Source organism: Schistocerca americana, chromosome 1 (genome assembly GCF_021461395.2).
Source record: "Schistocerca americana isolate TAMUIC-IGC-003095 chromosome 1, iqSchAmer2.1, whole genome shotgun sequence".
NCBI classification, from domain to species: Eukaryota; Metazoa; Arthropoda; class Insecta; order Orthoptera; family Acrididae; genus Schistocerca; species Schistocerca americana.
The window spans coordinates 275,783,898-275,800,630 of record NC_060119.1 but is presented as its reverse complement, the minus strand read 5'-3'; positions in this window follow the sequence as shown (position 1 = coordinate 275,800,630).

Below are 16,733 nucleotides of genomic sequence, written 5' to 3'. Positions count from 1 at the left end.
AAAAGTGTTTAGTCGTTAGTGGTACACCGTTGAAGCGACGTTGATAATCGCTTCCGGTCTCCTGAAATTATTCGAACCAATAACACTGTCATTTGTTAAAGCAAGCTTCCCTCAGTCGAAATATTCAAAAGAAAAAAAATCGGATTTATTGCGGTATGTGGGTTTTATTTATAGAAGTGTTCACTGTATTACTTCTCCTCTTCTTAGAGCAAATTAGATTATTTAACAGTTTATGCGACACTCACCCTTCCCCCCCACCCCCCACCCCTCCCTCTGCCCCTCCCCTCCCTCTCCCCGTCCCTCTCCCCCTCCCCCCTCCCCCTCCCTCTACCACTACCACTACCACTACCTCTATATCTCCACCCCCCCCCACACACCACACCCCCCCCTCCGTTCTTTACCCATGTTTTAATATCACGCCGCTACAGAGAAGCATCATTTGGTCAGGATTTACAGAGGAGAATACGCATAATTGAAACGGACGACTTGGGACGTCAGCTAGTATAATATATGTTAAAAAATGACGAAATTCCTCCAGCTATATTAAGGTGTTTGTTTTATTGGCAACTAGTTTCGATGTTGTTACATCATCATCTTCAGGCCCATACTTGTTGGCAGCAACTGTATGTGTCTAACACTAGTAGTCAGTGGTGAGATAGGCGTGCTCCATTTGTTGCATCCTTGAGCCCCCCCCCCAACCCCCCACCCCCACCCCCACCCCCACCCCCACCCCCACCCCTTAGTCTCCATTTCTGTTCCTTGCTGGGCGCTTCGTAACTGGTCCGCGCCGCATCGAGTGTTTCGCCCGCTTTGGCCTTCCTCTAGGGTCGTGGTCGCCATCTCAGGAGTGTCAGGACAAATCTGTAGTGTTTGGTGCTCTGTCTCGTGGCTGTTTTCTCGGTCCCCATTCTTATTTCTTAGGGACCGATGACCTCAGCAGTTTGGTCCTATAAGACCTTACCAAAAATTTCCAATTCCTGTTTCTTGTGAAATTTCGATGTGTTTTGCGTTGAGTTTTCAGAAGTTCAAGAGCTGAATCCCAGGCCGTGCTGAGCTGGTATCCAGTGTCACGGTTGATTAGATTCTCCGCGATCTTGATCTCGATGGACTCTTTTTATGACACTGTCCCAGTATCTATGGGTCTCTGTGGGAATGTTCGTGTCATTGTAGTTCGTCAAGTAACTGAGCTCTAGACAGTGTTCTGCTATGGCTGATTCGGTTGCCTGTCTGCGTCTGGTATGTATCTGGTGTTCTTTACTTCTGATGTCCACTATCCTGGTGGTCTGTCCGATGTATTACATCCCACACTCGCATGGTATGTTGTAAATGCCTGGCTTCCGTAACCCCAGGTTTTCCTTTACATTTCGCAACTTGTGCCAATCTTAGTGGGTGGGCAAAATACGCTCTTGATGTCATGTTTCATCAGAATTCTGCTGAGATCGATCCAGCATATGGCAAGTAAGCCACCGTCTTCGCTTCTTCTGGTTCTTCTTCTGGATCCTGTGGTTGACCAGGAGTTCGAAGTGCCCTCTGGATCTCTCTAGATGGGAATCCATTCTTGCTGAACACCGACTGTAAGTTATATTTGCATCGCCAAACAGTTGGGGTCTGAGAGAGTACGTGCTCTGTGGACTAGAGTTTTGAGCTCTGTTCTTCTGTGCCGGATGGTGGCAGCAGTTGGTTTGCAGGTATAAGTCAGTGTGTGTTGGTTTGCGGTACACATTGTGCCCAAATTACCATCAGCCTTCCTCTTAATACATCCAGGAATGGGTGTTGTCTATTCTTCTCCAGTTCCTTGTGAATGTTATATTCGGGTGGCTTGAATTCAGATGTTGCAGAAAATCATCTAGCTTCTTCCTGCGATGGGACCAAATGACAAAAGTGTCATCCCCATATCCAAAAAAAGCACGGGTTGATATGTGGCCGATGTAAGTGCCTTCTTTCCAAATTTTTCCATGAGTAGATTGGCAACCACTGGTGATAGGCGGCTGCCCATTGCCACCCCTTCCGTTTGTTCATAAAATTGATTCCCATGTAGGAAATACTTTGAGGTTAGTACATGCCTGAATAAGCCGAGGAGAGCTCCATCGAATCTCTATCCAATAAGATCGTGTGAGTCATTCAGTGATACTCGTGTGAAGAGAGACATCACATCGAAACTGACCATTATGACAGAGTCCACAATGTGAAGCTGCCTCAGCCGTTATAGGAAGTCCTCTGACTTCTGAATGTGGTGCACACATTTGCCCAGATGTGGTGCAAGCATCTTTGTTAGGTAACACGCAGGAGGATAGGCGGCAGCACCGATATTGCTAACAATAGGTCGAAGAGGAACCGCGTTCTTGTGAAATTTGGGGAGTCCATACGGTCTAGGTGGTACTGGCCCTTTGGAACACAGCTTTTTGATGACTTGTTCAGGCAGGCCCGTCTCATTCAGTGGAGCCCTGGTCGTTTTGTCCATTTTGTCCGTAGGGTCACTTTCTGTTGGTTTGTATGCAGGATCTTCCAGACGTTGTTGCACTTTTCTCTCATAATCTGTCTTCTTTCGGATGACTGTAGAGTTCCCCATGTCTGCTGGCATCACCACAGTGCTGTAATCCTCCGGGGTTGCCCGAGTGCCAACTCTTTATCGCTTGAGATGTTGGATTTGGTTGTCTTGGTCTTGGTGAGGGCCGTGCACGTCTCTCCACGGATCTCTTCAGCCACACTGGATGATCGCTGGTTGGCCGCCAAATCGCCTGTGGCCCGTGGCACATGAGGCTGGCCGTATACGACACTGCACTGCAAGCGGGCTCAGATCTACTCAGCCTCACATTCACAGAATAAGTCTCTACACTTCTCCATCACTGGAGGTTAGTTTTGCTCTTTGTGACAACCGAATGAATTCGGCTGAGCGACTTGCAAGGAGCATTTCTTCAGGTATAACCCACCTTTCCAGTTAATGCGTTCGAGCGTGCTGCGTATGTACTGTCGTTCGTCTCGGGGCTGCGACTGTTACAGTTGTCTTTGTGAGCTCTTTCTCGATGCAGTCGTGGTCTTACTTCCTGGTTACGAAACAGAGTTGAAGTTTATTACGCTGTTGCTTTGGTCTTCTCTATTGTGGATGCAGCTTTTCGTATAAATTCCAGCCTTCGGCATAGAAGACCAGTTATGTTACTTGATTGAAAAGTCCCTGGCAAACAGAACACGGCATATCCTTCTAAAACGGAAAGAAATCTTCAAGCGCAAAAGTGACTTCGGGCGAGACCCCAAGGGAATGCTTTAAGAATCATTACTTTTCTCTGTATATATTAACAACCTTGTGGATAACGTCGTGAGGCTTCTATGAATGATACTGTTGTATACATGGAGGTCGCAACGGCAGAAAACTGAAGCGAGATTAGTAAGACCTGCAGAGCAATGATGCTTGGTGCACCGAGCGGGGTGTCGCAGTGGTTAGCACACTGGATTCGCATTCGGGACGACAACGGTTCAAGCCCGTGTCCGGTCATCCTGATATAGGTTTTCCGTGATTTCCCTTAATCGCTTCAGGCAAATGCCGGGATGGTTCCTTTCAAAAGCACACGATCAGCTTCCTTCCTCATCCTTCCCCAGTCCCGATGGGACCCGTGACCTCGCTATTTTGGTCCCTTCCCCCAAACCAGCCAACCAACACTTGGTGCAGAGATTGGCATTTGTCCCTCATATAATCCAGATGTAATATATTGCTCATAAACAAGTAGAAAGACACGCTATTGTGTGGTTAGGTGATTGAGGAAGAATCACTGCAAACAGTCATATCCATTAAATACCTAGCAGTATGAGTACTGGGCGGCTTAAAGTGGAACGACCCCCATAAAACTAAACTTCGTTCGACCAGTACTTCAGTGTTCCTTATCGTTCTGGGATCCGCACCAGATAGGATTGATAGAGGAAATGGGGAAGATCCGAGGAAGGGGAGCGTGTTTCATTACGGGTTCATTTAATGAGCGCTAAAGGAGCGCGGAGATATTCGGCTAACTGCAGTGGCCGACGCTGCAACAGAGGCGTCATCTGCTTCGCATTGTGGTTTACTGTTGACGTTCTGAAGCGTACGCTCCTAGAAGCGTCAGCCAATGCGTTTCTTCCTCCTACTTAAAGCTTGCGAAAAGATCAGCAAGGTGAAAGTAGAGAGTCAGGAGCTCGTATGGAGGCTTACCGACAATCATGCTTCCTCTGCACCACTTGCGGCCGAAGCAGAAAAGGGGCGAAATGACAGTGGTAAATAAAACACCGTTCGTCATTCACGACAAGGTGGCTTGCCGAGTATAGAGGGCGTCCCAGGAACGATCATTTGAAGCATAAACTTTATATTTGACATAAGCCTTATTCCGAATCGTTTCCCGGATATAACACACATAATGTGCGTCAGGAATGCCCGAAGCCGTAGTTTACCCGGGCCACATTGGAAGAAGACGAGATCACTAACAATACTGAACACTAACAATAACTGCTGGCCAAAGGGTGAAAAAAAATTGGGGGAAGTTCAAGAATAGAATCACGTGGCGGGAGTTTCAAATCGAAAGTATTCAGTTTATCATAACTTTACCTAAACTGGATTTTTTTCCGATCGTGTTATAAATGCTTGCTTCTTGGGCCGCATTGGTTCACACTTTGGACAGCCTGCTACACGCGGGCTGCGAGTTAGGTATCCGTGATGTACATTGTTATTTATTTTCTCTATTATCCAATACATTGTCAGATTTACGTTTGTACAACAGTCAGTAAGGTAAATGAATCCAAAGCCGCCAACCAGTTGCAAAACAATGTGGTTTCACTCCACCTAAACCACGATTTCGACAGATCAAAACCCGTCTTCTTTAGAAATACATGTAACTAAAATTTCACACTGCAAAAATTACCAAAAAATGAAACTGTCCGACATTTGTCAAATGAAACTATGCTGTCAGCGTACATCATCGTATATTGTTGTTATTGTGGTCTTCATTCCAGAGACTGGTTTGATGCAGTTCTCCATGCTGTTCTATCCTGTGCAAGCTTCTTCATCTTCCAGTACCTACTGTAACCTACATCCTTCTGAATCTGCTTAGTGTATTCATCTCTTGGTCTCCCTCAAAACGATTTTTACCTTCCACAATGGCCCCAAATACTAAATTGGTGATCCCTTGATGCCTCAGAACATGTCGTACCAACCGATCCCTTCCTCTAGTCAAGTTGTGCTACAAATTTCTCCCTAATTCTATTCAATACCTCATTAGTTATCTGATCTACCCATTTCATTTGTTTCCTTTACTGATTTCTCAACATACAGATTGAATAACATCGGGGATAGGCAACAACCCTATCTCACTCCCTTCCCAACCACTGATTCCCTTTCATGCGCCGGCCGCTGTGGCCGAGCGGTTCTAGGCGCTTCAGTCTAGAACCGCGTGACCGCTACGGTCGCAGGTTCGAATCCTGCCTCGGGCTTGGATGTGTGTGATGTCTTTAGGTTAGTTAAGTGTAAGTAGTTCTAAGTTCTAGGGGACTGATGACCTTTGATGTTAAGTCCCATAGTGCTCAGAGCCATTTGCACCCTTTCATGGCCCTCGACTCATCATCGTATACGTTATTACATATCCAGGCCCCTATGGTCAGCGCTTGGCAAGTAAGTAATCAAACCAGTCAACGAGCTGTTCAGACAACCAACCCATGTTCTCCTAAGAGTACACTAGTGCACTGAAGTCAGCTAAGGGGTATTCGGACATTTACTGTGTACTAGACAACAACTGCAACAAGACGTGCACAATAATGTGTAGAGATTCTTCATTATTTGTTGTTTTTCCAATGTGAAGTTTTACTTATGTGTATTTCTAAAAAAGACGGGTTTCGATCCGTCGAATCCATGGTCACAGGTTGAATAAAACCACCTATCTTTGCAACTGGTTGACTGTTTCGGATCCATTTACTCATCCCTAACCACTGCTGAAGTGCGACCATGTTTAAAATATTACAGTTAGTAAATATTACAATACGCATTTTACGAAGTTTCAGTTGAAAAATACATAGCGTGTATTTTTAACAAATTCACTCCTGAGCATTATCGTTCCCGTCACGTTACAGCTGTTACACAGTGCACGATAAATGTTCTAATAGTCCACGTTTAACTTCATTTTTGCACTAAACGGGGGAAATGTGTTGGTAGTCTGAATGCCACTGTACGTTCCCTAATGAGGGCAAAAGTGTCCAAGACGTGACCAAGCATTTCATCTCGGCCATAGGTCCACGGCTTCCGTTTGTACACCTCAGACGTCATCCAACCTCATAAACAAAAGTCAAATTGCGTAAGGCCTGGCGATATTTCTGGCCGGTTAATTGTACTACCACGGCCAATCTAGCGATTAGGGGAAACAGGGCTGAGACGTTCCTTCATACGTCTGATAAAATGTGTTCTACTTCGGAAACCACAAGTCAGTAAGAAGTTTTTTGCTTCAGGTGTGCGTTCCTGTCATATCCCTGAATATTGACCATGGTTGCTGTTGCGTGGTGTAGATTTAGATGTAGAATGCCAGGAAGAGCGTTTTCACGAAGGTAACAAAACTTGTAGCATTTCCAGAGGAGTGGTCCGTTAAAGGGCTGTAATGAAGCGGCATGCCTGGTTAACAGTGTTCGCGCGTGGCGGGACTGTACCGCAGGCCGGTCGGTGCGGTGGCGTTGTCGGCGCTGTTGCTGCGCTGCCAGGAATCCTGCGGGCGTGACCCTGCCGGCGCACCCACGCACGCCGACGCCGAAGGCCGGCACCAGCGCAGCTGCGGCCGCAGCCGCCCTTGCCAGGGAGCCCAGCCGTCCCCAAATGGACACTGCGGCTTCAGGCGATCAACACTCCACTCGGGTTTCTCGTGTTTACACTAAATCGCGAACCGATTACTTCCTGCATTCATGTGCACACGAGGTGGAGATCCGTCTTCAGTTACATCGATACACACGCAATGTTAGAGACTCTAAATGTGCATCAGCATTCACATCTGCCACCTTATGTTGAGTACGTCCGGCGGTTCTTCAACGAAAAAAGTGGCTTGTAAGCAACCCCTATGAATGCGATGTAGCAAAAGACCGATGATGTTTACAACATTCGACGCCCCACATATTGCCTGCCATGCAACCATAGTATTGGCTGCTAATAATACAGGGTGGCGGGACAGGAGGCATCTAGTGGTTAGCACGCTTGAGTCTACAGAGCATAGTTGAATTACTTGAGGACGAGTTACTCACAACACTGCTACAGTACTAGTGGTGTTTATACGGTACAAAGCAGAGCCATGGCAACGATAAACAAAACAAACATATAACAGTTGCCAAAGTTGATATTTCATCAGAAAGAAAGGCAAGGAATTTTAGTGAGAAAGAAGTGGCATCTGCAAGACGAGCCAGTGGAATGTGTGGTGTCGTACACGCCCTACTGTGCGGACAATGTAGACGTCGAGTACAATATGACTATACGTACTTAGTTCCGGCGTAACGATAAGCGACGGCATGAAGATGAAGAACGTAAGAGCAAAGAAGGCTGTGAGACGACGTGTGGCAGTAGTCCGCTGACAAGGACCGCACCACGATAGGAGCGCCCTCTAGCCGAGGAGAATATAAGCGCCGCTCCTGGCGGCCTCGGCCGGACAGTACTAGAAACACATTATGCACGTCGGCCTAACAGAGAGTGCTGCGATAGCAGTTAAGTAACGATTCATATCAGTTTCTTACATGGACATTGTCTATAGCGAAGAACATTACTTGTTTGCATGTTGCCCATCGCTTGCGACACCGTTGTAAATTCAAAGTTAAGTATTGTCGATCTTCTTATTTGTAATAAAAACCATTAATGTGATTTGCTTGAATTGTTGTATAGCTATCCGAGAAAGCCGCATCCTTTAGGCACCCTATAAGCTACGAGTGGGCAGAAGCCCCCACGTGCTTAACAAGTGAAAGTGATACTGAAACGGCTGTCGAACCACGTAGTTCATCATCGTTATAGGACGGGGAGCCACAAATCTCGTCTCCTGTGAAACATAGTAATGGATAACAATCATTGAGCAAGGAGCGGGTACTAAACATAATTACGTACTTGGAAGTTGCCCCGCTGCTTGGTAAAAAAACAGTCATGAACAGACTTCGAATAAGTCTGCAGCAATATTTACGTGTCGTGTATCAGAAAACTACGGGTATTCGAGGGAGGACAAGGTGCACTTGTTACAGAAAGTGCTGTTTGCGCGTTTCAAGGATTCTCGATACAGTACACAGTATATAGGATGGACATGGTAATGACCTACTACATTATGCACATCGGACTGCACGCGACATATATATTACAGTGATTTCAAGGGAAGGATGGATGGTTTCGTAACTTCAAACAGTGCTACGCTATTGGAAGACGTAAGATACAGAAATTTCAAACAAAGCGCCAACTAGGCGATACGCATTTGTAGATGAAATAAATAAATTTATCCCAACCCTTAGTAAAGAGTTTGTTTTCAACTCCGACCAATCGGGATTTGAAGTCGAAATAAGTATGAAAGGAACCCTGGAAATTAGAAGTACCAAGAGAGTTGTATCAAGATAAACTAACATCAATGCCTTGACGCATTCCTATACAATTGTACCGACTGTTAATCTGGGTAGTAAATTGGCTGGAAAGTAATTTATTGTGCTCTGATAAGTTGTAAGTGCTCTGCCCCTTACGATTCTTTCTCGTGTGCGAGAGCTGACAAGGCCAGTAGGGAATGTTTGTCACAGCAAGCAAGAGTGGAAAAAATGGGCCTAAGAGAACTACAGCTATGCTATGAGCACTTTCTTTTGCTTGATTCCTGCTCAGGGTACAAAAATGATACTTCTTTAGAGCAAAATATCCCTTCTGAAAAGTGTTTAACATTGCACTTCTTACCACCTGAAAACACTGGACAAATTCAGCCTCTGGATGTTCGATTTTTCCATGCCTATAAAATACATTTTCTCAATATCTGCAGGCACGGCTTTAACGATAGCCAGTTTCAGCGTAAGCCCCACGACAGACTGTTTCGCATTCGGTTGCTTGTCATCACATTCCATCAGTTCTCACCACCCCATTACACCAATATGATTCTATATGTACTCTTTAAGAGTTGAATCCCAACCGAACGCCCTGTACAGTTTGTATCTCCCAAGGAGTTCAGCTTCGATCTTGATGCTGCGAGCATTTGTGGTTACATGTGGTGCGCCATTTTCCATTCGGTGTTTGGCGCGAGCTAATCTTTTGTTTTGAACTTCCCTTGAAAGTAGACAACATCTATTTTGTAAAGTGTAATGCATACATCCCATAGAAGGTTGAGCTCTGCACCTGCCGGACAATCATGTTCTGTCTGTATGATGAGTCATTAGTAGCTAAAACTTTTCCTGTCGTAATTGTTCACACTTTCAAGTGAGCCTTGCTAAAGATTGAACTCCCGACCTAGCAGTCAAGAAGTTCCTTGTTTAGAAACCACTCGTTCGACAGATTCTTGGGTCTTGCTTGGAGTCTAAGATGCTCACTACGCAACATTAATAGAAGACACCGAGAAAATCCATAAAAGAGGGGGGGGGGGGGGGTGGGGGGCGTTTCGGCACGGGTTTGTGCAGTAAACATTACGGAGATGGTCAGAGACGCTGAAAGATATCCGTTTAGCATCACTGAAAGATCTACTTTTATTAAAATAATCTTTACTGCTTGAGTTACATTTTACTAATATTTATAAGCATGACACTCTTCAGCAACATGTCGCTATCGTCTGGTATCTTACATTCACCTGTTCATTAATATCAAGTGTGATGAGAGTTATGAATTGTGCCTACCAAAATGTAATCACTTTTGCGGGAGTCTTTGTGGCACACAGAGCACAGTAATAAACACGGCATCATCACTTCGCCCTTTCACGTTCAGACGTTAACCAAACGTTGCTTCATACACATCTAACTGTGAAAGCGTTCAGTGGTGATATGTTCTTTGCTAATCATCTGAATGTGAAACGCTAAATGATGGTGATTTGTATTATTGTACTCTATTTCCAAGAAAAATTTCCCGGAAAGAATGATAAAATTTCGGCACGTAACCTCACTGGCACACCCGACGAGTACTCCTCATCACACTTCAGATTAATGTACTGTATATGTAAATGGTAAATGTAATGCTCTAGGTGACGGCAGCATCCTTTTGAAAAGCATCGTGCTATTAAATATTGCTAAAAAGCGACTGAAGTAGTAAAAGGTATTTCAAAAATTTATTTGAAATTCCGATTCCGAGACACTATGTCCTGACAAGTGCCAGATGACATATTACTTCTGCATACCACGTAGAAAACCAGAGAAATTAGAGCTCATGCGCTGGATTATTGACAATTTTCCTGGATACGCACCATTCGGAAACGGGATTGGTGAGGAAGGAAAGTATAGCTACTCTGGTTTTCTATCGTTGATAGGACGCAATACGCTGTCTGACTCTTCTTAGAACGCCCATTCTCGGAATGTTAAAAGTAATCCTCTCCGTGACGCACAGCTGCTATCTTTTAGCGTCTGCCACTGGACTTCGTTAAGCACCTTTGTGAAGCTCTCGCTTCTGCTGAACGAACCTGCGGCGGCATGCTCATCGTTGTTATCTATTCTGTTAATCCAGGCTAACGGGTCATACCCCAAAATCGGTCGAACGAGTGTTTCTTAACCACTTCTTTTGTGGAGGAATTATGTTTACTTACGACTCTACGAATGAATTTGAACGTGACGTAAGCTTTTTCTACAATACTTACATGTGCTCATTACACTTTAGGTTGCAACGGACGTTTGCTTCTAGATATTTTACAGTTGTTAATGTTCCAGTGACATATCGCCGGCAGCGAAATCGACCAGCAATAAGTCTTTCCGCCTGCTTATGTGTAATAAATCATACATATTATATTATTGTCAACCCAAATCCCAGCACCAAGCGTAGATCCTCTGCATGTCTTCTTGCACTTCGCTACAGTTTTCTGGAGATCGCAACTTAGGTGCAGACAACGAACTCTGAAGGTTTTTGTGTGTTAGAAACGTCGCTAGTCTGTCATAACTCGGTAAGAGGTTCTACTGATAGGCTTCGGTTCAGGTTACTTACTGCGTCAGTTGTAAAAGAAACGTCAACCGTTGACAACATTCGCGGGGTGATTTATGAAACCACGCGTAACTCTATTGTTAATAATCCCATTCTTGTCGGAACCGGCTGTTTATCTTCATTGTAGACGCGCGTGCTAAGCAGCGACCTTTATTTCCGTACCTACGTGCCAGTGGGAGGTCGAAATCTACCGTACAAAGTTATAAACGTTACTGTTCTTAGTAGTCGTCATAAGTGTTTCAGTCAGAATGGAGCAATGTTTGAAAAATATACAAATTTGGGAGATGTCGTCAGCTAGTAGGGAACACTCCGTCTCGTCGGATACAGCAGATTCTTTTCGAGAGGCATAATAAAACAGAAATATCTGATCATGAAACTAACAGTGAAGTAGAGGACGTTTGCGAAGAAAACGAAATAATTATAATAATAAGACAATTGGCTATATTTGTGGATAAAAAGGTATTGCTTGACTGTGTTTCTTGACATTTAGAATAGGATACTTTTCGGTATTTTTAGTTTGCTAGTTTTACTATCATTTTTTAAATTGAAAACTCATCGTTTGCTTTTTCTCTACAGTTTACTTAATAGACAATTATTTGATCTCAGAAAATATTTCTGAACATTGTTTGAGCAGATTCACTTTCTTTTCAAGTTAATTTCAAAAACTTTTAAGAGGCCGATGTTAATGTAAGAACCTCATTGTTGGTTATATCATGTTTTCTTCTTTAACAAAGATTAATTTTTCATAAATGAAAGTCTTCCTTTTATTGATTCCTTAACAATACTTTCGAGAAACAGTAGTAAAGAGATTTCAGATAGGTTTTGTTTCCACGAAGTTGTTAATGTCATTCTAAATAGCGAGTGTAGTCAAGAGTTAATACAAGATGAATAAAAGTGAAGCAATAAAGGATAAAGTAAGTAGTGTGTTTGATCAGAGAACGCAGGACATGTTTGTAACAAAGACAAATTTATCGACATAACAGAGAGAGATTTTACATAATAAAGAAATAAGGGTTATTAGTCGTATTAGGGTCACTGGCGCCATGACAAGTTAAGTTCGACATCGATGTGGCGTTTAAAAGTAGTTGTGTTGTACGAGGTTCGTTATTATACAGGGTGAGTCACTAACTATTGCCACGTAGAATAACACCGAAAGTATGATACTAGCTGAAAAGTTTGTGGGACAAATGTTGAATGGGAAACGGGGCCCATAATATGACGTTGGTTTTTTTTGTTGCTAGGTCGGGTCACGTCAGAGATATAAAGGTCCACTTTTTCTTTTTTAAATGGGATGCTATAGTTTGGCACTTATTTTCTCATAGCGGCAATGGAGACGAATCCGATGATGTGTAACAGTAAGGACTTTGACTGAATTCCTCCATTACCGATGGAGGACGCCAGGAACTTGTCACTTTCAGCCAGGTGTCCGTGTACTTTTGATCACATAGTTAATCTCATGCAATGATGGGTGGATGAAAACTGTATGTCCCAGAGGTTCCAAAGTGAAACCACCTCCTTAAAACAACTGAATGTTTACTTTTTGCCCATTTATTCTTGTACTTATTGGTTACTACGATGATAAAAACGTTAATTTTGTGAAAAATTTAAAGTCGTATTCATTTTCATATTGCTGGGACATAAAAGCTTAAATAGGATGCTGCCTATTTCCTGCACCAATCTTCCCTAATCCAAAATTATGCACTTCTTCAATGCCTTATCGTCGACGGAGCTTTAAAAACCCTAATCTCCATTTTTCCCCTTCTTTGTGCACCAAAGAACTGATTAATCTTTGGTTTCTTAGAAGGGAATTCGGCAGATGAAGTATTTTCTTCAAACATAGTAAGCTGTGAATAAATGATAAATTATTATTTTACACCGTCATCTTTACAGGCAGGTCATCGTATTGTGTTAGGTCTAAGTTGTGAAATGTGTGTTCAGGTGTTCTGCAGGCTGAGATCACCCTGCGTATTCTTTTTCTTCTCGTCTTGCTGTGTCATTTTCAAGCATGCGATAACATAATTTTCTAGGTATATCCAGTGGTTTATGTGCTTACTACCTGCGGACTGTGCTCTGAATAGAGTTAGTACTAAATAAGTAATAAATTTGAAGTTCATGCATGATGCGGCAGTTTTTCACACATCTTCTTGTTCGTGACGTCATATCTCACGAAGTATGATAGGTAGGTGGTTCTTACCTCGACAGCTATTTACCTCGACAGCTATTTTTAGCCAGACAGTGAGGGATATGTGTATGAAATTTGATTGAAATCGATCCATTGGTCTAGCAGGAACGTGGAAAACACACACACACACACACACACACACACACACACACACACACTATATACTCCAGTTACCCCCCCTCTCCCCTTCGTGCCCTTTTGTTAGTCTACCGCCTCCCCCACCCTGTGTGCTTCACTTACCTTCCTCACCTAGCTCCCCGTGCCCCTCAGTTAGTCTCCCTCCCTCGTCCCCCTCAGTAGGCCATGCCGCCCCCCTCCGCCCCCCCCCTTCCGTACTCACAGTAAGGTCCTACCAGCCCCTCCTCTTCCTCATTTACTCTTCCCTCATCCTTAGGCAAAAGTTTGAAAGCAATCTACATTAACATTGTTGTTCCGTACATGGGAAAACTCGGGGATAGTTGTTGCAGAAATACAAAATAGTAGTCGTGTCATTTATAATGTTTTGTATTTATATTCAGCTCGATAGTTAAAAAAATGCCGTGACTGCCATTCTTTTTAAGAGAAATATTTTCGTATAGACATTTGAGCTATGGAGGTTGATTGTGAACCTGATACCGACAGCGAACGAGTGGCGGAGAACTAGATGCAGTAGACAGCGCGCTGTGCCGGTGTGGGCCGGCTGTGTGTGTACGAGTATGCACGCTCAGCGGACGTTGCCCCCGCACACTCTGACTCGCCCATAGCTCACGACCCGGCCAGAGATGCTCCGTGACCGCCCCGCAGTGTCCGGGTACTCGCAGAATGGGCCCGGGTACTTCCCCCCTGCCATTTTAGATCGGTATCACCGCTGGAAGGCGGCGTCGTCAGTGACTCTATTCTTGTTTTCTCCTTTGTTTTTCTACGTAAACTGGCTTTGCACTTAAGGGTATCAGCCTTGTGGAGCCTTGGCTAAGAGAGTACATAATAATGAGTTGGATGATCGCCAATGACAATAAGAATCTTGGGTGGCCCTGTCAAATTTGCTTGCGTGTCCAAAGCTACGCCATACGAACAATATCTGTGCTGTTTTGCCTTCTGGTCTGTACGCAATAATCGTGACCTGTCACGTATAATCAACACATAATAAGATTACTGTCCGTAGCCTCATTGTGTTCTCATTCACATATATTAAGTATAATTTCTTGAGCGGAATTCACTATTATGAACACATTTTCCATTTTCGAAGAAGGGTTTTTGCTTCTGACCGTAACATTTGTTTTAATAATCACCACAGAAATTTCGATTTTAAAATCATTTTCAACTAGAAGACACCGAGCCTACACACATGTCAGAAATGGAAATACATTCTGGCGTCCAACCCTGCTTTCACTTTTAATTTTTTTGTCGAATGATTTATCAAAAAATCTGTGTTCCAGAAATAGTCCGTAATACAGGTTCTGAAAATTAGTTTCATTTTGTTCCATCATGTCAAGATTTCTCACAAAATAAAATACCATATTTGAACGAGTCAAGTAATCCATACATATTATGAAAATGAATGTACCTACATAATTTTTCTGTCTGTGACAACCCATAAAAATTATGAAAACCAAAAAACCTCATCGCTTACTATATTTTTGCTGTTTATGCAATAAATCTGCCGCATGAAGCTTCACGTTTTACTTTATTACTTCTTCACTACTAACTGTATTCGCGACACGTAATAGAGACAGTATTCACACATGCCACTGAAGGCACCACAGAAACTGTTGCACTGTACGATAAATAGTTCAACAGATACGATGGAAAATAGTAAGAGGCAAGAAAAACTACCGTTTTAATTTATTACTTCTTTACTATTGACTCTAATCGCAAAACATCTCGCAGACAGTAGCCACATATTTCACTGGATGTACCTGCAAAATTATGTCAATGTACGACTCATATTTCAGGAGATACGACGTCATAAATATTGAACTGCGTGAAAATGAAACTGCACGGCGAAATTCGCTGGAGATAGAGGTGAAATATGTTAAATGTTCGTGAAATACACTGAGGTGACAAAAGTCATGGGATACCGTCTAATAGTTTGTCGGACCTCGTTTTGCTCGGTGTAGGGCAGCACTTCGACTTGGCATGGACTCAACAAGCCGGGGGAAATACCCTACAGTAATATTGAGCCATGCTACCTTTATAGTCGTTCATAATTACGAAAGTGTTGCCGGTGCAGGATTTTGTGCACGTACTGACCTCTCGATTATGTCCACTAAGTGTCACATGGGATTCATGTCGGACGATCTGTGGGGCTAAATCATTTGCTCGATTTGTCTAGAATGTTCTTCAAATGAATCGCGAATCATTGTGGCATGGTGACATGGCACATCGTCATCCATAAACATTCCATCGTTGTTTGGAAACATTAAGTCCATGACTGGTTGCAAATGGTCTCCATTTCCAGTCAATGATCGGTATAGTTGAACCAGATGACTCAGTCCATTCCGTATCAACACAGCTCACACCATTACGGAGCCACCACCATCTTGCACAGTATATTGTTGACAACTTGAGTCCATGGCTTCATGGAGTCTGTGCCACACTTGAACCCTACCATCAGCTCTTACTAACTGTAATCGTGCATTACCTCACCTAGCCACGGTTTCAAAAAATGATTGAAATGGCTCTGAGCACTATGGGACTTAACATCTGAGGTCATCAGTCCTCTAGACTTACATCACACACGTCCATGCCCGAGGCAGGATTCGAACCTGCGACCGTAGCAGCAGCGCGGATCCAGACTGAAGTGCCTAGAACCGCTCGGCCGCAACGGCCGGCACTAAAGTTTCCCACTCGTCTAGCGTCCAACTGGTGTGGTCGCGAGCCCAGAAGGGGCGCTGCGGGCGATGTCCTGCTGTTAGCACAGGCACTCATGTCGGTTGTCTACTGCCATAGCCCATTAACGTCAAATTTCGCCGCACTGTCGTACATCCCACAGTGATTGAAAATTTGGAACTTTGTAGTAAATTCGTATGGGATCAAACTACACACACACACACACACACACACACACACACACACACACACACACACGAACCTCCGACGGGGGGAGCCTCGCGGCCCGCCACATTGACTTCTGTGGTTATTTCAAGCAGTGTTGCTCGTCTCTTAGCACTGACAACTCTACGCAAACGCCGGCGCTCTCGATCGTTAAGTGAACGCCGTCGGCCTCTGCATTGTCTGTGATGAGAGGTAATGCCTGAAATTTGATATTCTTGGCACACTCTTGACACCATGGTTCTCGGAATGTTGAATTCTCTACCGGTTTCCAAAATGAAATGTCCCATAATAATAGCTCTGAAATTTTTGCAACATGAATCACCTATGAATGATAGGTACCAATGCACTGCCTTTTTATACGTTATTTACGAAATAGTGCCGCCATCTCTATATGTGCATATCGCTATACCAAGACTTTTG